Here is a 27,682-nt window from a genome sequence, read left to right on the forward strand (position 1 = left end):
ATATGATACCGATAAAGATGATCACCCATTGTATGTATAAAAATATCAAATTATATCCAAATTATATCAAGCACGGTAGCCAAGTTTATATAGGTTCTCCTCGTGTATCGTGTGGAGTATGTGATGATGGGAATTAGGTGAATTATGTGGGATCAATAAGATGTTGAGCAGGGGTAGGAATTAATAAGTATGTTCATACTTCTTCCTACTCCTTTTCAGACCAAACATTGTTACATTATGTCAGACGATTTTGTTTTATTTCATTATATATTTTTTGTTTATCTGAACACATACGTGTGTGTGTGTGTATATCTACATATATATTCGTATCTGTAAATGAAAATATATTTAGTGTGTATATATTGTTTTTTGTTTTATATGTCTGAAACAAATAAAGATACAATACAATACACTTTTTCCTTATTAAATCATCCAACTCAACACATCGGCCTGTTCCTTGGATTTTGATTAAGAGAGTGTTTATCTGTCTGTATAGCAAAGTTTACTTTCACGAGGTGTGTGTGTGTGTGTGTGTGTGTGTGTGTGTGTGTGTGTGTGTGTCCTCAGTGAACTGTATCAGTCTCTGCAGTATCTTCCAGCTGCAGCAGTCACTTCAGTTTCTGTTCAGTCTGACTGAGGGAGGTTTTTGTACGACTGTTTTTCACTGTGTGAACACACGCTCACTGCCAGGCCAGTGAAAACTCTGACAGTAATAAACTGCTGCATCTTCAGCCTGGACTCCACTGATGGTCAGAGTGAAGTCAGAGTTTGATCCACTGCCTGTAAAACGATCTGGAATCCCTGATACTCGACTGCTAGTGTAGTAAATGAGCAGTTTAGGAACTCCTCCATCTTTCTGTTGGTACCAGGCTAAACGGTCGTTGCCATAAACATCCTGACTGGTCGTACACTTGATGCTCACAGTTCCTCCCACAGCAGAGCTCACTGCTCCAGGCTGAGTCACTGTATATTGTCCTCTGGACTCTGAGGACACAGAGACAAAAACATAAAGCAGCTTCATGGTTTTGTGGGCTTCATTTCAGAGGGACAGATGTTGATAGAGGAGAGGAGTTTGATTCTCTGGACTTTACCTGTGAAGCAGCAGCAGAGGAGAGTCCAGATGAGGACGCAGATCAAAGTCATGTTTTTGATGAGGAGGATTTCTGTGGCTTCTGTTGTGATGAAGGACAGCTGTCAGTCATCCAGTGTTCAACTCTCAGGACTATAAACTCTCCCAGAGCACTGGAGCATGGTGCTGCTGATGCAAAGTGCCGCTCTATGGAAATCATCTGACTCCAGCTGGGAGTGGGATCCATCTGATGATGTGGTTTGTTATAACAAATTTTTCAAAACATATTGTTATGGAAATTTAATTAACAAAGTCCACAGACACAGTGAGCAGTAGGTAACACCTTCAAATCTCAGCGCATGTGTTTTATTGAAAGGAAGAATGGTTTTCATCCTTCCAGTCGAGCTCAGAGAGTCAGAGCATGAATGCAGAGGAGGTGATCAGACACTTTATTTTGAATGATCTTTTTCTCTCCTTCGACATTGCTTAATAACCTTTGTATCTGCGTTTATCAGGGGATCTACTGGAAATATATCTACTCTTTTTTTTCAGTATTTATGAGTGTTTATTTTATTAAATAATCCCACTATCCAAAGTCTTTTATATCTTAAAATCCCATAATTTAGAAGAAAATGAAGGACTTATTTTTTGAATTCTAGAAAGTTTTGCCACTCACTATGTTATTGTGAACTTTTGATTTTGTGAAACATTTAAAATAAATGAAGAGATTCTAGAAAACCTAAATAAAAAATGAGTTAGTTATAAGAATAGTATCAGCAACTGACGCTGGCTTTACTCTGATACTGGTTCATATACAGTTAAATAATTTTGGGTGAGAGGTTAACCCTGACCCTAACCCAGAGCAAACATGTTGTTCAGGTTATTTGTTCTTCTGTTTGATCATCATCATGATGCTTCTCTCTTTTTCAGTTTTTTGGGACATTTTACAACAAGGTGGATTCACAATTTAGGGCCTTATTTCAAAATATCATCTTGTTTCCAAATATCTAATTATTTATTTAAAAATGTGCTAAAAAGTTTATTTTGGGGGTAGAATATCCTGTTAGAAGACCAGTCGATAATATTTGTCTCATTTTAAAAGCCAGTTCTCAAAGCCAGTTTAGCTCCTCTGACACAAAGCTCAGTGCAGAAACCTGGGTTCAAGTCCGACCCAGATCCTGTTGCTGGAATTTAAATAAATGTACTGTTTATAAAACTTTGTTGTTTATATTTGTTTTCATGTTGGCCAACAAACTGGACAAACAGTGAATGATTTTGTTGAGTTTGTTTGTTTCAGAGTCAGAGAGCCGTGTCTCTCTACAGTCAGAGGTTTTTGTACGGCGCCTCAGTGAGTTTGTATCACTGTGGTGGACTTTTGGTGGAGGAACCAGACTGGATGTTCACTGTAAATATGTTTAACTGTTTTATGAAAGTAAATTACTTTTATTTAGTTTCATTTTATGATTCTAGAAATTACTACTTTAGAACAATATGAATTATATATAAATGAAAATATGAAATATGAGCTGGTTATTTAATGACTTCAGACAAACTAAATGTTTGACATTTTCTGTCTCTGGAAGTAACTGCAAATTATTTGTCATCCATTTATCTTGATCTGTCAAAAAGATTTCAATTAATAATTACATGTTTAACAGATTTGAAGAGTTTTATTGTCTACTTCAGTGCAGTTAATACTTATCTTTCTCAAAAGGAGCAAACATTCATTTTTGTTAGTTCTCTGTCTGTTTCACATATTTATTTGTTGAAAGTAAGAAGAATAAGAAGAATAAGAAATGTTGGTAGTTTTATCAGAGGTAGTTTGTTTTTTTTAACTGTTAGATTAAGAATGAGTTTATAGATGGGGATATATTGAAAAACAACACAATGTTTTAAGTTGTTTGTACTGTAACTCGTCTGTTGCAAGGGTTCAGCTGTGATGCTTGTCTGTTTCCATGGTTACCGAGCTCAGCGAGGGAAGTGAAACACTGAAGACCAGTTTCATTTAAACTGTCAACTTCTTTAAAATGTATTTTCTTTCTCTCTCTGCAGTGGGTTTAGTCGCCCCTCCCTGACAGTACTGGCCCCCTCCAGTGATGATGCGCTGAAACCGGAGAAGGCTACACTCATGTGTCTCGCCAATAAAGGCGTCCCCTCGGACTGGACTCTGTCCTGGAAGGTAGATGGAAGAAGCAGCAGTGGGGAGGAGAGCAGGAGCCCCGGGGCGCTGCAGAATGACGGCCTCTACAGCTGGAGCAGCACCCTGAGGCTCCCTGCAGACCAGTGGGAGAAGGTGGGCTCTGTGACCTGTGAGGCCACCCAGACTGTTGTCTCAGACATAATAAGCAGAGACCAGTGTTCCCAGTCCTGAGCTGACTCACTGGGACTCTGATACTGCTCTCTCTTTGTCCTCTTGGTCTGATTATTCTCTTTTTGTCTTGTTGTAATGCTGATGAATTTATTAGCCCAATAAAGATTAATTCAAATATTTTCATGTTTATTGCCTTCTTTACTCTTTCATGGGTTTGGAAATTTCCTGCAGGTTTGTGTCTTATGCAAAACGGACATTTATTGTCACTCTTACAAAATATTAATGATCATTTTAAATCAGTGATATCTGTTATTGGTATTTGTGTAATTTATGAATAAAGTTTGCAGAGGACTGAGAAAAATCCACCTTAAATTGTTCATCAATGGATCAGTTGATGCTTATGGAATATAGGCTTTGGTACATGACTTCACTCCTTATATTTACATTATCTACCCAAACAATTTTCTTTCATTTTATTATGTACTTGTAATAACTCCCTGTGTAAAATTATCAGTGGTGCAGCAATAAATGATTAGCCTCTCTATATAACATAGGATTTACATGTATTCATAATATTTATTTTTCTCTTTGAAATATGTTGATTCCAACTTTTTCGACTTGTGACAAAATTCTAAAACTACTGACATTGAAATAATTTAGCAGTTAAATCACAAATTTTTAGCTTGTCAAAAATATTTAATAGTCGACTGTATTTTTTTCCCTAAACTATAGAGTTGAAAACGTGTGATACTGCTTCTATTTTCATTTTTTTAGTTTGTATCACTGTGGTTCACGATTGGTGGAGGAACCCGACTGTGAAACTTACATCCATCCAACATCCCAAGTAAAAGCTGTTTTATACATTTTAACCCTTAATTTATTAATTTATTTTCAGTTAGGAAAAAAGACCCAAATGTTTAAACTGACATGTCTCATCTCTGTAAGCCGTCCACAGCTCTACAACATGTAACTAATTGGAAATTGAAATTGAAAGCCTTTATTGTCATTATATATAGTATAACAAGATTAAAACAGCTCTATAAAAGTGCACTTGTGCTTTAGCACATTATACAAACTATACAACAATTTATCTACAGACTTAATATAAATATAAATACACAGTACAGTATTACATGACAGAGACAGACAGGCAGAGAATTGATGATATTTCAGTGCAGATTACTTTTTCTGCAAGTTTGAGTTGAGTATGGTGATAGACTCAGGGACAGCTTCTTCCCCAAAGCTGTTTGTTCTGGCCCGTATGGATATGAAGCCCCTGCCAGAGGGCAGTAGGTTGAAAAGATGGTAGCCGGGGTGGAGAGTGTCCTTTAACATGTTTCTGGCGCTGCTGAGAGAACGGGAGTTGTTGATGGCAGACAAGGAGGGCAGGGGGCAGCAGATGATTTTTTATGCTTTGTTTACCACCCTCTGCAGTCTCTTCTTGTCTGCCTCCATGCAGCTGGCGTGCCACACTGTCACTGCACAGGTCAGCAGGCTCTCGATGGTGGATCTGTAGAAGGTCACCAGCAGTGGGGCGTTTAAATGCTCCTTCCTGAGCACCTTAGGAAGTGTAGCCACTGCTGGGTTGTCTTGACTAGGGCCGTGGTGTTAGCTGACCAGGAGAGGTCTGCAGAGATGTGGACGCCAAGGAATTTTGAAGGACTCCACTCACACGATACATTCTCTGTTGACATGCAGGGGGGCAGTTCTGTTCCACCTGAAGTGCAGGATGAGTTCCTTGGTCTTGGTGATGTTAAGTGCCAGGTTGTTTGATGCACACCATTCTCCCAGTCTCAGGACCTCATCTCTGTCAGCCGCCTCATTTCCCCCTGTGATCAGCCCCACCACCGTTGTGTCATCAGCAAATTTGACAATGATGTTCTCTGGGCGGACGGGACTGCAGTCAGATGTGTGGAGGGAGTAGAGTAGCGGGCTCAGTACCCAGCCGGTGCTGAGAGTGTGAGGGGAAGAGAGGTGAGGACCCAGTTTCATCTGCTGGGGTCTGTTGACCAAGAAGTCCTTTATCCAACAGTAGGTGGGTGGTAGGAGCCCCAGGTTTGCTAACTTGGTTATCAAAATGTCTGGTATTATTTTATTAAATGCTGAGCTGAAGTCGATGAAGAGCATTCTGACATAGCTCCCCTGTTGTCCCAGGTGGGTCAGTGCTGTGTGGAGAGCAATGGCTATGGCGTCTTCGGTGGATCTGTTAGTCCGGTATGTGAATTGGTGTGGGTGCAGAGTGGGGGGAGGCAGGTTCTTGTCATGATCCGGAGTCTGCAACTCCGTGTTTATTCTGTGGTTCTGTTTATTTTGGGTTTCTTGTACGTTCCTTGTTCACATTTCATGTTCCTATGTTCTGTGTTCCCCAGTCTGTGTGAAGTTTGTGTGTTGTGTCAGTGCGTGTATGTGTTTCCTGTTTTATTGTGAAGGTCTGCGTCTTATGTGAGTGTTTTCAGTTGCCTCCCCTGTCTCGTCACGTTAATCACTCCCAGCTGTGTCCCCCACCTGTGTGTAATCTCCCCGTGTTCTCTGAGTGTATTTAAGTCGTGTCTTCTGTCTTAGTAGTTGCTGGTTTGTCTGTGTTGTTCCCCTCCATGTTCTCGTGTATTCTCCCTGCGTCTCTGTTTCTCACCTCAAGGTTTCAGGTTTGTTTTTGCGTAGCTTTTCCCAGTTTATTCTTAGGTTTTGGTTTTCATCCTGTGTCCCCGAACCAGTTTCTCAAAGCACTTGGTGATGACACGGGTTAGTGCAATTGGACGGAAATGATTGAGACTGGTTATGAGTGGCTACAACAGTTACATGTGCTGGCATTATAACTTACCAACAGAGCTGAGATCACAAAAACATGTTTTCTGAAATATTGTTTTTCTTCTTCCAGCTGCTACCTGAGCCTTGTTGATGGTTCCAAGCTTTGAGCACAAAAATTAGTCCACTCCATAAAATGCTTCTGTTCGGTCAGATGAGCGACTGCATCATTTTGCAGCAGAGCAGCTAATCTCCAAATTTTAACTTTAAAACACCAAACCAACCTCTGGCTCCTTTTTCCATTATAAACTCAGATTGGCGTGAACAACAGTCCCATAATGCATTGTGTCGGTCACGTCAAAATCCAGATGGACGCAGCAGTTTACATGTGGTGGTGTGGCTGCTAAAATTAGAAGTGTTAGCGCTTGATCCTTCGTGTGTTTAAAGATTGGGATACAAACTTCTCAGTGAATCTGGACAAAAGCTATTTTTAGCACATACATGTCAATAATAAATGGACGCTTCTATCTGATCGTGTGTTGTCACTGAAAGCTCCTCAACAGGTACTGACTGTAACTCGAGGTGAGGTTGTTTCATCTGAAAGTCTAAAGTGCAGGATGAACTTTGAATCTCAGAGTAAGGGTTGTATACATGTGACAAATATGTCACTGCATATGATTTGGATGTTATGTATGTGTAGTTATGGTCACATGTGATTTAATCATGAAAGCAACTCATGACTTCTGTTTTTGAGCCGCAAATTTATGTTTAGATTATTTAAAATAAAATGTGTTTTTATGTCGAGCTGTATGATATTTAATGATTGTATTTTTGTATATGTTAACAGGAAGGTCTTATTTTACTGATAATTGTTCAAATTTAACAAATCATAGATGATATTGTGGTGCTGGTAGTATGAAACTGAGGTCAAAGGTCATGATCAAGAGTTTTCTCAACTGTTCTCAACTTCGGAACCTCTTGACTTATTTTTAGTTAAATTTAAAGGAAAAAGACAAAGAAACTATTTTTAGATTGATCTCAAATGTCTCTTTGTGTGTGTGTGTGTGTGTGTGTGTGTGTGTGTGTGTGTGTGTGTGTGTGTGTGTGTGTGTGTGTGTGTGTGTGTGTCCTCAGTGAACTGTATCAGTCTCTGCAGTATCTTCCAGCTGCAGCAGTCACTTCAGTTTCTGTTCAGTCTGACTGAGGGAGGTTTTTGTACGACTGTTTTTCACTGTGTGAACACACGCTGACTGTTGATGTAGTGATAACTCTGACAGTAATAAACTGCTGCATCTTCAGCCTGGACTCCACTGATGGTCAGAGTGAAGTCAGACTTTGATCCACTGCCTGTAAAACGATCTGGAATCCCTGATTCTCGAGTGGTAGCAAGGTAAATGAGCAGTTTAGGAACTCCTCCATCTTTCTGTTGGTACCAGGCTAAGTGGTGATAGTGATAGGCGATATTATAAACATCCTGACTGGTCCTACACTTGATGCTCACAGATCCTCCCACAGCAGAGCTCACTGCTCCAGGCTGAGTCACTGTGATCTGTCCTCTGGACTCTGAGGACACAGAGACAAAAACATAAAGCAGCTTCATGGTTTTGTGGGCTTCATTTCAGAGGGACAGATGTTGATAGAGGAGAGGAGTTTGATTCTCTGGACTTTACCTGTGAAGCAGCAGCAGAGGAGAGTCCAGATGAGGACGCAGATCAAAGTCATGTTTTTGATGAGGAGGATTTCTGTGGCTTCTGTTGTGATGAAGGACAGCTGTCAGTCATCCAGTGTTCAACTCTCAGGACTATAAACTCTCCCAGAGCACTGGAGCATGGTGCTGCTGATGCAAAGTGCCTCTCTATGGAAATCATCTGACTGACTGACACGGAAACGTGTATCAATCTGATGATGCTGTTTACTAAAGAGAGAATTTTTCACTTGATCTTTGGCATGTGACTTACACAAGCCATTCATAATCCATCAGGCTGTTCTGTTTCCAGGACAGATTTTCCTGAACCACTTATTCCGTTACAGTTCGTCTAAATGAAGTATGAATGGTGTCTTCTTGGATTAAAATGTCTGAGGGATCACTGAATACTCTAATGAGAATGGAAATGTCATGAATCGTATGCTGTGTACTCCAAGGATACCAGACAGTTCAAACCATGTTTGACGACAGGGAGATGTTAGATAGATGTGTTAGAGCTTTGTGTCACCACCATTATTATGGCATACGGGGAAATCTTTTACAAGAATGGTCTTCTTCTCTTCAGCAGTGTTCAAATAACTGGAGAATCAGTAACAAGGAGCAGTGAAGCTGTTATGTTCAGTGGTGGCTCACAACCACAATCAAACATTGTATTTTGATTTTTACTTTTTTGGCTCCTTTGTTGGGACTTATCTTATTCTGTCACTGCAGAATGATGAACTTCAGATTCTTTGAAAATGGTCTTATAACGATTCCCAGGTTGATGGGCAGCAACAGATGCTTCTATAAAATTATTATTATTATTATAATTTCTCTGTCCTGTCCGGCACTGTTGCAATCAGAATTATGGTCTGAAGGAAAAAGAAAGATGCTGAAGATTTATTTTCCCGCGTGGATCATTACGGCTTTGCCATACTGGCCCACTTGATTGATTTTTATTATTTATTTCTTTATTTTTTTACCTTTAAGTTATTACAATCAAGACAGACAGGACCGGGGGATAGGAAGGGAAAGAAAAACAAACGACAAGTTGGGGAAGAAGCTAACACAAAAAAGAAAAACAGAGGGAAAAGACACTAAATCAGCTGCTGGGAAAAAAAGAAGAAAACGAGCAAAAAGAGAACAACAACCAAGATAAGCACAAGTTACAGTAAATAATAAATACTGAATGTTACTGAGCAGCACACAAGACCGATAATGCACAACATGCTTAGAGGCAGCAGCTAAGATAGTGTGTGTCTGTGAGTACCTGTGTGTGAGCGCGTTTGTATTCAAAAGGTTTCTCCATGTAATTATCTAATACAGCACCAGGGGCGATGTAACCACAGCTGACCATGCCAGAGAAGACCGAGCCCCCGTGCCCCCCACCCCCCGGAAAGGGCCCACCTGAGCCATGGGCCTAACCCTAACCATAACAATAACAAATATTCACAATGACTTAAAAAAATGAAGTAAATATGGGTTTTGTGTTTTGCGCATGTGCAGCGTATGCGCAGAAACAACGGGTAGGATGGTTTGTGAAGTAGGATGGATTCCCAGGACACCGGATGTGGATTGAATGAAAACACACAGACTAAATGCACACAGGAGGTGATCAGGGGACCTGGAAACATAAGGGGAAACAGCTGATTAGAAGGAACATAATGACACCACGGGGAAAGAAAACACCTTGAACATGGAACAACAGACCTCTTTAAATTAAAACAGGAAACAGGCTGTATCACAATTCAGGGTCCGTAGCCTTGAAGGCCGATTACGCCACAGCAACGCGACAAAGGCTGTCCCAATTTGAAGGCTGCTCCAAAAGCGGCCGACAAATGTGTCCCTTATTTCCCTCAATTTGAAGGATGGGTCGGTGTATGCTTCGTCCCAGGATTCATAGCGCATCGGTGGGTGTTGATATTTTTCCGAAAAAAAAAACTGCCGGATGACTGAAGTTGGTGTCGAACAGTAAACTTTTGAAAGTAACTACTGAATATTATGTCACTTATTTATGTGCAAATGTTTAATAACAAAGAACATTGTTGGCCAGATGTCGGCAAAGTTATGTGACATTAGTGACGTTTGTACTAACTTGGTTTTAAAGCCTTTAGTTTAAAATCTACGCCGTTCGATCGTCGACCTTAATCTTGAAGAGAATCTGATGATTTTGTGGGAAATTAAAGTCAGTCATATATCCACAAACACAACAAGCTGAAAGTCGGTGATGCTGCTCGGTTTGCAGTCCTGAATATCACGGCACAAGCAGGATTCACTGCACTGTTAATGTGAGCTGTGTTATATTGCTGCCTCTGTTCGGTGGTGTCGAGCCAAACGCACTTTAACGTGTGTTTGAACGAGCTGACGGTTCACTCGTTAAGCTGAAAGAAAGATGCTTTAATCACAGCAGTCACACATGTGTCCACTGTAACATCTGGAACTCTTCTTGTTTAGCACTCGTAATAACACAAACACTAAATCCTCCTGTTTGTAGCAGTGTGTACACCTGAGACTGTCACCTGTCTGTCTGTCCTGCACTCTCTCTCTGTTTCTTTCTCTCTGATTGTGGAATAAAAGTATGAACATGTGTTTATAAGTTACACTTGTGTTTGAATCCTGCAGCTTATCACACATTTGATGTCCATGTGTGACGACTGCAAGTGTCCAGAGTGAGGACAGACTGAGGGAGCCACTGCTGCACATCATCTGTGAGGCTTTGCAGCCCTGATGATCCACCAGGACAAACTCAGCAGTGTGTGAGGAAGAGGAGGAGGAAGAGCCAGCAGCAGCTGACAGATGGAGAGAATAGACAGACTGTTCCCTGTTTGTGAAGGACTGCTAGGAAAGTTTAACATAACTGTCTGTGCTGAATCAGTCTTATTAGGTAATGTTCAAATAATGTGATCATCCCAGTGTTTCCAGTGTGGGAGAAAGTACTCAGGGCCTTCAAGTTACACACTATGAAAGGCAGCAACAAGTTTAATGTTCAGAAACCTAAAGTCTGTATCAGCAGCAGAATGGAGCTAAAATAAATGTTTTTTCCAGTTCTATGAAGCTTTGAGTATTTCGGATTAGTAGCACTGCTGTGTTTGTTGCATCACGGGCGATCGTGGCTCAAGAGTTGGGAGTTCGCCTCGTAATCGGAAGGTTGCCGGTTCGAGCCCCGGCTTGGACAGTCTCGGTCGTTGTGTCCTTGGGCAAGACACTTCACCCGTTGCCTACTGGTGGTGGTCAGAGGGCCCGGTGGCGCCAGTGTCCGGCAGCCTCGCCTCTGTCAGTGCGCCCCAGGGTGGCTGTGGCTACAATGTAGCTGCCATCACCAGTGTGTGAATGTGTGTGTGAATGGGTGGATGACTGGATATGTAAAGCGCTTTGGGGTCCTTAGGGACTAGTAAAGCGCTATATAAATACAGGCCATTTACCATCATATTGCTGTAATTGTTTATATGCTTTATATATTCTGAGCTAAGTTGATCTATAGTGTTACATCATATTCTATAAGGATGTTATGTGTTTGTAGACTTTCTGCCCAGTTTGACCCATTTAGCAGAAGTCAGCCTGTTTAAGGCTCTGATATCTATTCTGTGTGACTTACAGCAGTTATGACATGGTCTGATTTTCTCACCCAATAAAGGAATATTTAATATATCAGTCTACTCTTCATTCTATCAGACACAGTTATCACAGCTCGTACATTTGCTTTTTACACATGTATGTAAGCATTGAGCCAAATGTAATAATGGCAACATATTAAACGAACAATATTTGTCCCTCTGAAACTGCAACTTGAATCTTTGACTCAGAGTTCAAGCTCACTGCTGTAATATACATATATATATATATATATATATATATATATATATATATATATATATATATATATATAAGCAAGCCTACCGCAGACATGAGCGGGACAGATAAATATGAAGGCATGCCGGCTCGGACGTCGCCCGGATCAACAAGGTCCGCGTCAGGTGTTGAGGAACCAGGGCACCCTGACGAAAAGTGGGCTACTGGAACAAGAAGGCATCGGTGGGCAAGAGACGAAAACAGGGCGTTGTTGGAATGCTACTACGCAAGTAACCCCGGCGGAAGGGGCTACATGAATAAGGCGAGTGGCTCCAGCAGATCCCGGGAACAACATCGGAGATCTCTGTCCAGAAGAGCGCAGTCCTGGGAACAGCTAAGATACTGCGCAGGACCCTCAAGCTCCCAGGCCTCTGGTAGAGGACCCGAGCTTGAAGGATAAACCGCCCGCAGGGGCGTGCTGGGTGTTTTTTATATATATATATCATAATAATCTGACAATACATATAATACTGGCCATATTATATTTACATTACCACAGTGAGATGATTTTAGTCTCATGAACAACATGAGCTAATTGTAATTTACTAGCTAATCTTAAATGACTGCTCAGTACAGAAATGAAGCCCAACAATCATGTTTTACAGTCCTGTGGTCTCAGCCTCAGATACTCAACTAATCAAAGTGATGTCATGACAAAAATGAATGACCAACAAAACATTTTTTTCTCCTTCATTTCTGTCAAACAAAGCTGTATGAAACATTTCTCACGGATAGTATCATGGTTGCTACGCAACCTGAACAGCGCGACGAAGGATAGACCGTCCCATTTCACAAGCCTCTCACTTCCGCACTTCTCGTACTCATAGTACGCACCGTACGTAGTACGTGAACTGCGCGTACTCCGAAGCGTGCGGTCACTGGATTGGGACACAGCCCGAGGAGGTATAAAACTAAGCACACTGACCAAGGGAAACACAGGACCTTTACATAATAAAACAGGAAACACAGACAAGATAATACCAGTTTAGCAGACTTGGCACACATGATAAACTAGACAAGAACCCAAACACAGAAACCAAGAAGACAATGATAAATAATGGCTAACTTTAACCTCAACTAAAAGTTAAATAGGAATAACACATGAACTATAATCACAAATCTAACATAAGACGAATACAAAATACACTCAGAGCGCTGGGTCAGAAAACCAGCCAGTGACAGTGACTAACATGTTTTGAGCAGACAGACCAGCAAAGAAGAGATGCTGATGCTGGTCTTAAACACTGCCGCTTGTCCTGGATCACAATCAGGTGAGCATGGCAGGTGTGCTGACGAGGGCTCCGCCCAGAGGTGGAAGCACAGAGACATCATGGAAAAACACAGCCAGCTCCCCCTGACCATGACACTTTTAATGCCCATTTATAGAAAGTCATTTCTTGAACTGCTGGATCAGTGTTTTATTTATAAATACCTGCTCCAAAACCACGGAGGTCAGGCAGAGAGACACTCTGAAAATGAAGGACAAAAACATTATTATCCATCCTGAACGTGTTTTGTCATCTGAGTTCAGGAAGTTGTTCTCAGGTCACCGTTACCTTGAACCTCAGTGTAGAACAAACAGAAACTTCAAATCCTTCATTCCCTCAGCTGTTAGATTCCTGAACGCTGACAGGAGTCGTTTAGATGAATGTTTCTGTGATTCTTCATTTTCAGACATTTACCCTTCATATTCTGTTTATTTATTTTGAACATTTTTGTTCATTTTGATGTATTTATTTACTTTTTCCTTGACCTCATTGCTTGTTTATCTCTGCCTTGACGTGCAACAGTGCTTGTGATTATTGTTTAAAGACTGTAGGCTGTGTGAGTTTGACCATGTGAGCAGGTAGTGTGGGAAAGCTGCAAACAAACTTTGGAATTAATAAAATTATCTGAAGTGTGAATCTAATTTTAAAAATGCAATTTATAAAAGCATGTTGCACTGTTTCTTTTTCAGTTTTTATTTTTATAAAATTATGCAAACAGTGAATGATTTTGTTGAGTTTGTTTGTCTCAGAGTCAGAGAGCCGTGTCTCTCTACAGTCAGAGGTTTTTGTACGGCGCCTCAATGAGTTTGTATCACTGTGGTACACGTTCGGTGGAGGAACCAGACTGGATGTTAACTGTAAGTACATTTCACTCATTTATGAAGCTAAATTATATATTTCTTAATGCTGATTTTATAGTCTTATAAAAATGCTTTATTTTATCTCATAATTATGCAATTTACTATCATAGTTTATCTTCTGCCTTCAGTTTAAAATCTTCTTGTGCATTTTGTTTCACTGAAACTCAAAATTGTAAAACTTTTTTTAGAATTTTATCTTCAAAAACAGTTCATAGACGTTACGTTTTTGTTTCAATGTTTTAACCTTTTGCTGAAGAATCTGCAAATAATTTCTGATCATTGTTGTTTATTTATTTAAAATTACTGCCATATGGTTACCATTTAACCATACTCTATGCTGACTGAGTTGGGCTCAGTTTATGAGATTTAATGTGTCGTTTACTTATTTTTTATTATGTCCAAATACAAAAAATAAGTTTGTTTTTTCCTGTTTTACATACTAAATGGTTTAAATATAGAGGTTCAATAAAATTTTGACAAATTAATTTTCTGATTATTTTAATTCTAATTGTAAAACTAAGTAATAGTTCACAGATAACAGACGAGGACATCAGAAGTCAAAGAAACGCTTTAATATTTTTATCTTTGGTACTGAAACTCGTCTGTTGCCATGGTTCAGCAGTGAAGCCTGTCTGTTACTATGGTTACCAATCTCAGATAGAGAAGTGAAACAGCTGAAGAGCAGTTTCAACTCCCAGTTTCTCTAACATCTCTCTCTCTCTCTCTGCAGTGGGTCGAGTCCCCCCCTACCTGACCGTGCTGGCGCCCTCTAGTGAGGAGCTGCAGCAGGGGAAGGCTACAGTCATGTGTGTGGCCAACAAGGGCTTCCCCTCAGACTGGAGGCTGTCCTGGAAGGTGGATGGAAGAAGCAGCAGTGGAGAGGAGAGCAGGAGCCCCGGGGCGCTGCAGAATGACGGCCACTACAGCTGGAGCAGCACCCTGAGGCTCCCTGCAGACCAGTGGGAGAAGGTGGGCTCTGTGACCTGTGAGGCCACGAGGGGCTCCGATACTCCACTCTCAGAGACTCTGATGAGAGACCAGTGTTCCTAGTCCTGAGCTGATTCACTGGGGGCATGATGCTGGTTTTTTTTTTGGTTTTTTTGTGTTGTTTTTTTTGATTGTTTGTTTGTTTTCGTGGGGGGGGGGGGGGGGGGGTGTTGTTGCTTTTTTTTTAAAACTTTGCTACAGCTCTCAGTCTGCAGTCTTTTTCAATCTCAGTCTCTTTATTCTTAAGTTCTTAGTTGCCTGCTTTAACAACTTGTCTCAAGATTTTACAGCAATAAAGATTTTTCACCTGAACATTGCTCGTTATTTCTTCTGTTTGTTATATATGTATAAATATATTAACATGGATTTCAACATTTTTAATGTCAACACATTTTATTAGATAACATTTTCAATCTGGTTACAAACAATTAAGTTGACTAATTAAAATATATAAACCAGTTAAAGAAAAACAGGAAAATGTCAATGAAAAAATATATACTGGAAAAATCAACAGGCTGACACAGTAAATCATGTTTGTTTGTAAATAATCTGCATTCATATGTATCGTGTTGATAACAACAATGATGATATTTGTAAATAAAAATATTATATTTATTAATGATGTAATTTTCCTGCACCTGTAATTAGTGGTGCAACGGATCACGGTTGATCCGTAATCCGAGCCGATCCCACTCCACGGTTCGGTACACACGTGATCCGAAGATTCGAAAAAGAAGAAAAAGTGTGTGTATGGTGCGCGTGGTCAGTCTGTCAAGCGATAGCTACTCATATGGAAAAGATATATATAAATCTTATAAAGTTTGTATCTGTCTTGTGTGAAACTGGGATGAAAGCATACAAGAGTGAAAACAGATATAAGATCCCTAGAAAAATTATATAAATGAACCTTGTATGTTTTGGATACTTACTAAAACAATATATGAAAGTGGCCACTTTCATGAGTAAATCATATAAGCCTTATATGATTCACTATATGAAGTAGGCCACATCTGATGCAAGTTTTTTCTATTTCTTTTCCATATGGGTATGGTCAGCGCTAGCGGTCCAAGTGGAGGAGCAGAGGAGTTTGTGGTATTTAAGCAGCCCTTTGCTGCCCAATCCGACCGGGCTAAAGCTATTTCGGAAGCTATCGGGGTGTTTAGCTGCAGACGGGAGGCCGTATTCCGTTGTGCAAAACAACTAGTCAACGCGTTAGTTGACGCATTGATGCCGTGCAGCCCCACGCACGGTGTGATCTGTGGTAACTAGTTAACGGAGATTTGCCGCGTTAATGCAGTTATGGCATTAACATCATTTTAAGCAGATTTACGCTGACAGCACTTGTTTAAACTATGATGAACATGCTTGAGCCACGCTATGATATCCCGTTGCGTGTCCACTTCAGTGACAAGATTGTACCCAGGCATGTATGAGCAGGAAAAGTTTAAAGCTATGGCTGAACTGTCCTCTTCTGTTGCCCAACTACAAATGGGTGGACCTCCATGGCAACGGAAAGCTACGTGACCGTGACCGCTCGTTATATCACAGCAGAGTGTTAGATACAAAGCCCTGTACTGCCCTATACTGTACCTTAATTTGTTTTTATATAATTGCGTGGAATGAGTCTTGAGTTGAATTTTTTAATAGGCAAAAAATACTTAAATAAGTTAATAAGTAAATGTTAAAATTTTGTCTTTTTTTGCTGATCTGAAAATTGATCCGATCCATCACTTAAAACCGTGATCAGATCCCAACCGTGAGATTTTTGACCACTACCTGTAATAGACGTGCACATGATGTCTGAAAAATGACCCAGTCCAAAGTTTAAATGTTGAAGGTCACATTGACGTCCAGGTTGTCATAGTTGGACAACCAAATGCCCAGAATTGATCATGGACCGGCGGAACCAACATAGACATGATCATCACGTCTGTCTGACGTTCACTGCTCCCTGTATGGGTCACCAGAGTAGATCATCTTTTTCTGTCCCACCAACTCTCTGCATGTCCTCCTTCATCCATGAACAAACTCTGAGATCTTCCTCTTTTCCTCCTGCCTGGAAGCTTCATATCACCTCAGCTCTCTTAGGTGTAATCATTCTAATCTTTGATGTGCTTAGTTATAATCTTATCCATCCTGGCCACTCCTAATGGAAATCTCTGCCACCTCCACCACGGCCTCCCGTCTTTGACATTTGGATTCAAACTTTTATCATTTTAGACATTTCTGCTTCTTTGATCTGATATTTTAAATTAACTGTTTAAACACAAATATGTGAAATGAACCAAATGTCTGCTTACAACTTTGTTCTGATTTGGCAATGATGCCTATCTGTTGCCATGGTCACTGAGCTTAGCAGGGGAAGTGAAACACTGAACAGTTTCTCTCTCTCTTTCTCTACAATGGGTGCTGACCCCCTACAGTGAGGATACAAGGCTACAGTCTTGTGTCCTGTTCCATCCAAAGCAACGGAAAGTGCACACGGCAGGTGAAGAAGAGAGTGCAGTCAGGGTGGAGTGGGTGGAGACGAGTGTCAGGGGTAATTTGTGACAGAAGGAAGACCTGCTGTGATATATGGTTTGGGAACGAGGGCACTGACGAAAAGACAGGAGGCCGAGTTCAAGGTGGCACAGGTGCAGATGTTGAGCTTGTCACTGGGAGTGATCAGGACGAACAAGATGAAAAATGAATACATCAGAGGGACGACACAGCTCCAGAGTCTTGGAGAATCAGTTTCTACTGCTAAATTCTGTTATTTTCTTCTTAACATAACTGCACACTCTCTATATGCTCTTGTAAAGCTGAGGAGCCAAAGAATTTCATTATGGATTAATGTGGCTACACTGTTTATCTGTACATGACAATAAAACCTGAAACTTGAAACTTGACCTTGAACAGCAGTGGGCTGAGGAAACAAACAACCCTGAGGAGCTCCAGGGCTCAGGGTGGTGGTGTTGGAGATGCTGTAACTCGGCTGGGTGGTGTTTGGCTTGAAATGTTACTGATTTAGCATCAGTGTGTGAGCTAATGATAGTGAAGCTGTTTATGAAATGTGTGCCTGAGCTCTTCTGTGGCTGATCTAAATGAACAGAAGGTCCTCTTTGCAGAAGGCAGATGAGTTCACACTAATACACTAAGTGACTTTATTCATCCTGAACTCTGCTCTGATTGGCTGTTCAGTTTCAGAATCCACTTTTGCTGGAGGAACCACACTGGAATTTTTCATTATAAAACTTAAAAATCAAAAGTTCACTGTAAAATGATTATTATGATGGAAACTGCTTTCTACCCACTCAAAACTCAGGAAATCTCAGTTTCCACAATAATAATCATTTAACAGTGAACTTTTGATTTTTAAGTTTTATAATGAAAAATTCAGTCTGTTCATGAAATTGTGTTTGTGCTCATTGAACTGTGTCAGTCTCTGCTGCAGCTGGAAGTTACTGCAGTTTCTGTTCAGTCTGACTGAGGGAGGTTTTTGTACAACTGTTTTTCACTGTGTGAACACAGCTTGACTGTTGATCTCATGATAACTCAGACAGTAATAAACTGCTGCATCTTCAGCCTGGACTCCACTGATGGTCAGAGTGAAGTCAGAGTTTGATCCACTGCCTGTAAAACGATCTGGAATCCCTGAATATCGAGTGCTAGCAAAGTAAATGAGCAGTTTAGGAACTCCTCCATCTTTCTGTTGGTACCAGGCTAAAAGATGGTTGTTGTTCCAAACACCAACATCCTGACTGGTCGTACACTTGATGCTCACAGTTCCTCCCACAGCAGAGCTCACTGCTCCAGGCTGAGTCACTGTGATCTGTCCTCTGGACTCTGAGGACACAGAGACAAAGACATAAAGCAGCTTCATGGTTTTGTGGGCTTCATTTCAGAGGGACAGATGTTGATAGAGGAGAGGAGTTTGATTCTCTGGACTTTACCTGTGAAGCAGCAGCAGAGGAGAGTCCAGATGAGGACGCAGATCAAAGTCATGTTTTTGATGAGGAGGATTTCTGTGGCTTCTGTTGTGATGAAGGACAGCTGTCAGTCATCCAGTGTTCAACTCTCAGGACTATAAACTCTCCCAGAGCACTGGAGCATGGTGCTGCTGATGCAAAGTGCCTCTCTATGGAAATCATCTGACTCCAACAGGGACTTGCTTCAATCAGCTCGCATGTTAAAGAATGGTTTTTACAATTAAATCCTCTGTCTGGACTCTTGGGGTAACGCTCGACTCTGCATACATTTAGGATTCTAATGCAAACCTCTAGTTTTTGTCTTGTTATTCATTTCTATTCATTTATTTCTTCATTGTAATTCATTGCACACTTTTGTAAGCATTATGAGCAAGCACCCGCTTGTCTTGAAAGGTGCTACATAAATAAAATTTCACTTACTTTTGTCATGTTGTTGAATGATGGATCAGCTAGTTTGTCACAATACTCCACGTGTAACATGTTATATAGATAGCTTTGAAATGAGTAAGCAATATAGAAAAATTACAATAAAGGTTGTGTAATCTTACTAAAGAATGCTTCACATCAGCTGCCAGAATTACACAGGGAATACATTGACACCCCCCCCCCCAAAAAAAAAAAAAAAAAGTGCAGCGATAGCTCAGTAGGTAGAGTGCTCGCCCCCTAATTTTAAGTTCAGGGATTCAAATCCACAGAATGGCTGCCTTGAGGTACCCCTGAGCAAGGTACCGTCTCTACTCACTACTCCTGGGTGCTGGATTGGCAGCTGCTCACTGCTTCACAATGTGAATGGGTTATGTGCACAGGACTAATTTTCTACGGGACTGATAAAGTGTGCAAAAAAAATCATTTGTTGAGTTTGTTTTGTTTCAGAGTCAGAGAGCCGTGTCTCTCTCAGAGGTTTTTGTACGGCGGCTCAATGAGTTTGTATCACTGTGGTAGACTTTTGGTGGAGGAACCAGACTGGATGTTGGACGTAAGTTTTTACCCTTTAAAATGATAAAAATAATATGTTATATTTGCTTCAGTTGTTGGCTGTTGGGTGAGATAAAAAAAAGCATCAAAACTTTATTTTGTTGTTTTTCCTGATATCACAGGGAGGCTGACAGAAATTTATGTCTAAATTTGTGTTTGAAATTTTTACCTACTTGCTGTTGATAAACCAGTTCCTTCAATGTTTTTTCTTTATATGATCTTCACAGTAAGTTGTTGTTAAGAAATATACTCTAAAACACTTCTTCAGTAAAGACTCAGAGAAGAGAAACACACAGAACTTCTTGCTAGCAAGGGCAGCCTCCAGCACTGAGGCTCACGCTGAGAAACTGCCCCGGTCTTTATTTATACTTCAGTGGGTGCGTGTGTGTGTGTGTGTGTGTGTGTGTGTGTGTGTGTGTGGTCCTGCTGATCAAAGGGTCATATAACAGCACAAAAGGAACATCCTTGGTCAGGAAGAGGGTAGTCTCCCCCTCACCCTAGATGGTTCACCCTAGATAACACAGTGAAGAAGTCTAACAGTTCATCTAAACAAAAGGGACTTAGACTAAAACAGACATAGCTACTGTAGCCAGGTGGAAGTTCGATATTATGGGACACTGGATGGCGCTGTTTCTTTTGGGGTACCTCTGAGAGCGCAAGGGTTCATGGGGATCTACAGAGACATTCACGGGAGAGCTAGCTTGCATTGGTGTTATGTGGGTGTGCAATTGCCTTTTGTCGCTGCCTGATATGTTTTAAATGCAAAGTGTGCAACAGTTAAGGCACCAGGAGTTGCTGCAACCAACTTCGCCGTTCATCTCAGAGGGATCTATATTCCGTTTTCTGCTGAATTAATGCACTGTATGTATTTGAGTCCACACTTGTATTATACTATCTCTGTGGGTAAGAGGGAAATGTACCTTGTTAACTGTTTAATCTTGGCTCTGTATCTTAGCAGGAGAAGCCACTACAGTTATTTTTGCACTGCTAAGTTTGTTTTATTTATGTATGGGTTTATATCAGACACAAAATGACGCTAGACGTCCTTGAGTTCCAGATGCTGATAAAGTTGGGGAAATAACCTGCAGTAGCAGTGGGTTACCAGTGCACAAAGCTGTTACTGGATAAGAACTGTCTGTAACAATTTTATTTCTTTATTTTTACAACCTTTTTATTTTCTTCTGAGCGCTTACTTTATCATACAGATTAAAAGAACCCCAAAGATAATCTGTGTTCTGGGCTGGTTAATTTAGCCAGGCTACACTACGTTAAAACAATAAAACAATAAAACAAGGTACGACCTCTCCCCATGCTCCCAGGATGTGGGGGTGGACGCTGAAACACCTTGAAGTGTTACAGGCCCCCTAGGATGAGACATTCTTTCACTATGCCACCAACTATATACTTCTACACACAAATGATTACATGCAGCATTCTACCATATGCAAACTTATATCATTAAAAGATTATACTGACTACTAAGTACAATTTTCCTATTAACAGTTGTGGAAAAACTAAATTTTACATGAATAAAAATTCTTCTGCATCATCTTCCTTGGTTTCAGATTAGGGTTAATTGTATAGTAAATATCTCTGTTTATGCAGAAAATTGTTTTAGTGAGTTGTGTTTGTAAACGGGTTTTGGCCAACAAGGGCTTCCCTCAGACTGGAGTCTGTCCTGGATCGTTGACGGCCGCAGATGCAGCAGCATTGATTGTGAAGTGAGCAGGAGCCCCGGGGTGCAGCAGACAGTCCTGAGCTGATTCACTGGGGACATGACGTTGTGTTGTTGTTGTTGTTGTTGTTTAAACTTTGCTACAGCTCTCAGTCTGCAGACTTTTTCAATCTCAGTCTCTTTATTCTTCATCTCTTTGTTGCCTGTTTTATGAACTTGTCTCAAGATTTTACAACAATAAAGATTTTTCAACAGAACATGTCCTGTTATTTCTGCTGTTTGTTATATATGTATATAAATACATTAACATGGATTTCAAAATAAAAAAAACATTTAACACATTTTATTAAACATCAGTTTTGATCTGGTTACAAACAGACTGATTCATTGAAATAAATAAACTAGTTAAAAAAAAAGAAAAAAAGACATATATTGGATAAATCAACAGGCTAATTAGATTTACTGTGTTAACACACAGTAAATCGTGTTTGTTTGTAAATAACTTGTATTCCTATGTATTATCTTGATAACAATGATAATGTTTGTAAATAAAAATATTATATTTATTAATCATTAATTTTCTCCCTTCATTTTTCACAGCTTATTAAAACTGATTATTTCAACATTTTAATGAATGTAGAAAATAGTTTGTGTTGTCAAAAAGGTCGTACCAGTATTGAGATACAACTAATAAACAGCATCAAAGTAAACAATGAAGTAATGTTGCAATTTGTACATTTTCAGACTGAATACAAACTACTTTCTGACTTTAATGAATATTTTTGATATCAGTATTAGCATTATTGCTATTTGATTGGGGATCAGCCATCTGAAAAGTGTTTGGAGACTCATTGTTTTTACAAGACTTTAAATATTTTTGACTTTATCAACAATAAACAAATAAAAACACTAATATTTATTTAATAGAAAACAAAAAGGTCCTGGTTTAAATTGATATGATTATGAGATTTGGATATCATTGCATTTTGTGAAAGTTGCCTGAAAAGCTGTGTGTGTGTGTGTGTGTGTGTGTGTGTGTGTGTGTGTGTGTGTGTGTGTGTGTGTGTGTCCTCAGTGAACTGTATCAGTCTCTGCAGTATCTTCCAGCTGCAGCAGTCACTTCAGTTTCTGTTCAGTCTGACTGAGGGAGGTTTTTGTACGACTGTTTTTCACTGTGTGCGCAGTTCCCAGTATCTGCTATCAAATGCACCCATACAGTAATAAACTGCTGCATCTTCAGCTTGAATCTGACTGATGGTCAGAGTGAAATCTTTGTTTGATCCACTGCCTGTAAAACGAGCTGGAATCCCTGATTGTCGAGTGGTAGCAGTATAAATGAGCAGTTTGGGAACTCCTCCATCTTTCTGTTGGTACCAGGATAAATAGCTGTTGCCATAAACATCCTGACTGGTCGTACACTTGATGCTCACAGATCCTCCCACAGCAGAGCTCACTGCTCCAGGCTGAGTCACTGGGACCTGAGGTTTGGACTCTGAGGACACAGAGACAAAAACATAAAGCAGCTTCATGGTTTTGTGGGCTTCATTTCAGAGGGACAGATGTTGATAGAGGAGAGGAGTTTGATTCTCTGGACTTTACCTGTGAAGCAGCAGCAGAGGAGAGTCCAGATGAGGACGCAGATCAAAGTCATGTTTTTGATGAGGAGGATTTCTGTGGCTTCTGTTGTGATGAAGGACAGCTGTCAGTCATCCAGTGTTCAACTCTCAGGACTATAAACTCTCCCAGAGCACTGGAGCATGGTGCTGCTGATGCAAAGTGCCTCTGTATGGAAATCATCTGACCAAGTTTAGAGGCACAATGTGAAAAAGTAAAGGTCTGGACTTCACTACATGTTTTTACAACATTCTGTACGCCACGCAGATCCTGATTGGTTCTGAAGAACTACTAACTGATTATATTTAAAATAAGTTCATTTAACAGTTGCTCTTTGCTAAGATGTAGAGAAGTAAGAAATTCAAATCTTTTCTAAATTCCTTCGTTCATGTTTGTAGCATTAAATATTTCATGGAAAGCATTTAGTCAGTGATTTTATGGTGGTGTACAGTGGTGGGTCACACTTACTGGAATCAATGTAACTCTATAAATGTAACTTTTTGGAGTAAATTCTACTTGCTGGTGAAGATCATGTGACCTAACTGAAAGCTTCACAGTGGGAATACAAGAGACTTTGTGGAGAAAGTGTTTTCTAAACCACTTGTGCCACTGTGCTGGTATTTGGAAAGAATGTAATACCACATATTATTTGTATGAATGCAGTTATACTCACTGTATGTAAAGTACTATTGAGTGAGACATGCTGTTTGACTTATTGGAAACACATTTTTTAGTTAAGCATAACATTTTATTGGTTTTGTTTGCGATGTTGTTGATTATTAAAGTTTCTGATGACAATGTAAATTTTAAAATGTTGCTATAGGAGACCATTCAGATGGCTGTGATCCAAAATTAAATATGGTTCAAACAACATGATACAACATGATTTCCTCCAATACCATCCACCTCCAACATATGTTACAGTTTCTGTCAGTTTGCTGCAGTTTCAAATCAGTGATGCTTTTCCCCAATCAAATTAGCCTTTCTCGTTGTTTTCATACACACATACACACTGCTGTTGTTTCTACACTAATAAAGGGATTTGTTACTTTGTTGATCCACTTGAATCTCACAACTCTTCGAAACAGTTTTGTCAGACAGAACTCCAGATCTGTCACTTTGCTGAATACTGTCCAACACTGCATTAGTGTTTCCACTCAAATGACTTCAAAGCAGTGAAATTGCTCTTCAATTATAATCATATATGGACACATGTTCTCAGGAGACGTTTAAGTTGAAACATTTGGAAATGCATAATCTCAGTCTTGTGTCACACGTCCATGCCATGGCACTGCTACTGTAATTACACAGAAACATACACTATATGCACTCACAGACCACTTTATTAGGTACACCTTGCTAGTACCGGGCTGGACCCCCTTTTGCCTTCTGAGCTGCCTGAATGCTTTGTAGCATAGATTCAACAAGTAAAGCATATCATTGCTGCAGATTTGCCAGCTGGACACCCCTTTCAAGCACATCCCAAAAATGCTGTCTTTAACTGAGATCTGGTGACTGTGGAGGCCATTGGAGCACCGTGTTTTTGTTTTTTTGTTCTTACAAGTTTGGTCAGCTCATGTGAATTATAACCTCAGTTTCCTGTTCTTAGGTGACAGGCCCTGCAGTGCAGTCTTCTACTGCTGTAGCCCATCTGCTTCAAGGTCGCATGTTGTGCTTGCAGACATGCTCTTCTGCGTCTTGTTTGTATCGAGTGGTTGATTGAGTTACTGTTGCCGTCCCATTAACGTTCTCCTCTGGCCTTTGACATCAACATTTTTCAGACCGTTCCCCATCAACCCTACAAATGGCTGTGTAAAGAAATCCCAGCAGATCAGCCTGTCTGGCATCAACAACCATGACACTTTTAATTATCTTTCTTAATGATGTTTGAATTAATCCTCAGCAGGCTGTGTCCAACATGTCTACATGTGTAAATGCTATGAGCTGCTGATATGTGATTGGCTGATATTTGGATTAACAAGCAGTTTAACAGGTGTACTTAATAACCTAATAAACATATGCAGTATGACTTTACTGGACTATACAGTAGTTGGTGCTGTGGTCTCAGATTGTATACATTTTCTTTTCCTGACACATGACACAATAATAATGAGTATTATTTTGCTTTTCTCCATTTCATCAGTTTTGTAAGGTTAAAAAAATACAAAAAAAACATCAGACTTGATTTTTGTTTCTGAAAACAGTTTTAAACTTCTCATTAGCTGTCACAGTCCGGGTGAGCTGCTGGTAAATTTCCACCATGTTCTCCTGTGTCTGCCCCTGGGCAGAGCCGTCATCTCCTCACATGGAGCCAATCTGGAGCAACCTACTCAGGATATTTAAGACCAGCGTTGTCGTCTCTTCACTGCTAGTTTGCCAACTTACCCTTGGTGCTAACAGGCTACCATGCTTCATGCTCCTTTGCCCAAGTCTATGTACTTACCTCGTTCTTCATGTGCTACAGCTCTCCTCTTTAAAATTCAACCACACCTGGAGAAGTCTGTGAACCCACTAACCCCCTTTTCCTCTCTCCCTCTTGATCACCACGCCACCTTAGGCCACCACGCTACGTTTTCTTGTCAGGAATCCCACTTCAAGTATAACTCTGTGTTTTTGTGCCAAATAAAGATTTGTGTGAAGCAAACTCAACCGTCTCCACATGTGGTCCAGCACTTGAGTCCAGTTTCGTACAGGCCTTTGGCCCCTTGTGACATTAGGCCTACATTTTTTGCAGTACTCTTTCCAAAGTAGGTGAGGTTTTGAGAAAAATAACAAAACAAAAAAACCTGTTTTGATGTCTTAAAACGACGGTGAAAGTGTTTTATGAAGTGTCTTTTGCATAGATGAGTCTGTGTGGTGAAAAAGGCCTTACATATTTTGAGAGCTGCATTAAGAGTGGTGAGAATGACGTTCCTGATGTAAGACTTTCACCAAAGCAACTGAGAAAAGCAGTGATGGGGAAACATTTACTGAAGTTCATTTAAGTGTTCACGAATAAATGTCAGTGAAGTCGTTTGAAAACGTGTGTGTGTGTGTGAAACATGTCAAAAGTGAACCAAAGCAACACATGGTGATAAAACCCGAATTGAATGGTAATGTTTACCAGTTAGAAGCCTTCACAGTGAGAACAGCACAGAGCACAGTCTTCTCTACCTGGAAGGAATTTTCAAAACTTCCTAAAACACCATTATTTGTAGACAGAATTCCAAAATAGAAATAAAAACTCATTAAATAAACCCTGTATGTGTAGGCAGCGTCTTAACAATGGACATGTTCATTCAGAAATTAAAAAAAAATTATAGAAAAAAATGCTGGTACACTTTCCAGAACTTAATATTTTTGTGAAATTCAAAACATAACTACATGAATCTGAAGTGTTTTTGAAGCGTTTTAGGCTGAGAATTAGTTTCAGTGTTTAGAGCTGTGAAAAAATAAGTGCCAGGTTTCAAGAGATGTTTTCACATGTGAAAGCTGTAAAATCTACATTTTGAAATCAGATTCTTTAAATATTGTTGTAATGGGCTTTATTTGTTTTAATTATTATAATATTATTAAATGATACAAACAGTGAATGATTTTGTTGAGTTTGTTTGTCTCAGAGTCAGAGAGCCGTGTCTCTCTACAGTCAGAGGTTTTTGTACGGCGCCTCAATGAGTTTGTATCACTGTGGTACACGTTCGGTGGAGGAACCAGACTGGATGTTGGAAGTAAGTCAAAAACAAAGTTACTTCTATGTCCTTTTTCTCTTTAATTTAATTTTCTTTTCTTTGATTTCATTCAATATGAAAGGCTAGGAAACTTTTTGTGTAACTGATTAATTATTTTATTCATAAATTTTGTCCTAAGAAACAAAGTCAGCTTTGGAAATGAATATTCAGACACTCAGGACAATTTCCAATGAAAATCTGGGATGTTTCATATTATTAATTATTATTCCTAGTTCTGTTGATAAAGTTGTATTTTGAGGGCTTGTAGGTTTAGTTCAGTCTGACAGTCAGAGAGCCGTGTCTCTCTACAGTCAGAGGTTTTTGTACGGCGCCTCAATGAGTTTGTATCACTGTGGTGGACTTTTGGTGGAGGAACCAGACTGGATGTTGGAAGTAAGTTAATTAAACTGTGTTTATTATTAAATGTTTTATCATTTTCTTTTATAACTACTTGTTAGGCTGCTTAGATGAGAGAAAAGTATTTTTTTTTATTAAAATAATTTAGTGTTTGATGTTTGTCCTTTTTACTGGACTAATTCAGATGAGCTCTGCGAGTTTCTCTTGTTTAATCTACATTTCTGTCACAGTAAAATGTAGACAAGAGTAAACTTCATCATCTTATGATTAGTTTGTAAATTTCCACCACATCAGCTGCTGTTTGGATGAGTCAAAGTTTGCTTTCTGATGTTTTTATTGTGTCAGATGTTTCAGATTTAGTTTGAAATCATGTGAGCTGTTCAATAACATTTGAATCTATATGAATGAGTAGCTGCTCTGTGCTTGTGTCCACTAATGTCTTCAGTCGTCCATGATTTAGACTTCTAATCATTTTAAAGCCAAACTTCTGCTGTAAATGTTTCCACATCTGCTTCTTTTATTTCCAGTGTAGTTTGAACATATTTCAGGTCAAACTGTGTGATGATTCTCTCTGTGCTGATATGCATGAGAGGTTTCTTAAAGGGAAGTGAAA

General features: G+C 39.9%; 2 gene segments (V, D, J or C); both read left to right on the forward strand.

Annotated features, from left to right (window-relative positions):
- The window catches only part of LOC309699554 (Ig kappa-b4 chain C region-like), a 72,345-nt gene that overhangs the window by 37,269 nt on the left and 7,394 nt on the right, over positions 1 to 27,682 (forward strand).
- LOC309699549 (Ig kappa-b4 chain C region-like) lies at positions 13,262 to 15,085 on the forward strand. The segment is given in 2 exons: positions 13,262 to 13,783; positions 14,517 to 15,085.

Source organism: Aulonocara stuartgranti, assembly GCF_965226115.1.
Source record: "Aulonocara stuartgranti genome assembly, chromosome: 22".
NCBI lineage: Eukaryota > Metazoa > Chordata > Actinopteri > Cichliformes > Cichlidae > Aulonocara > Aulonocara stuartgranti.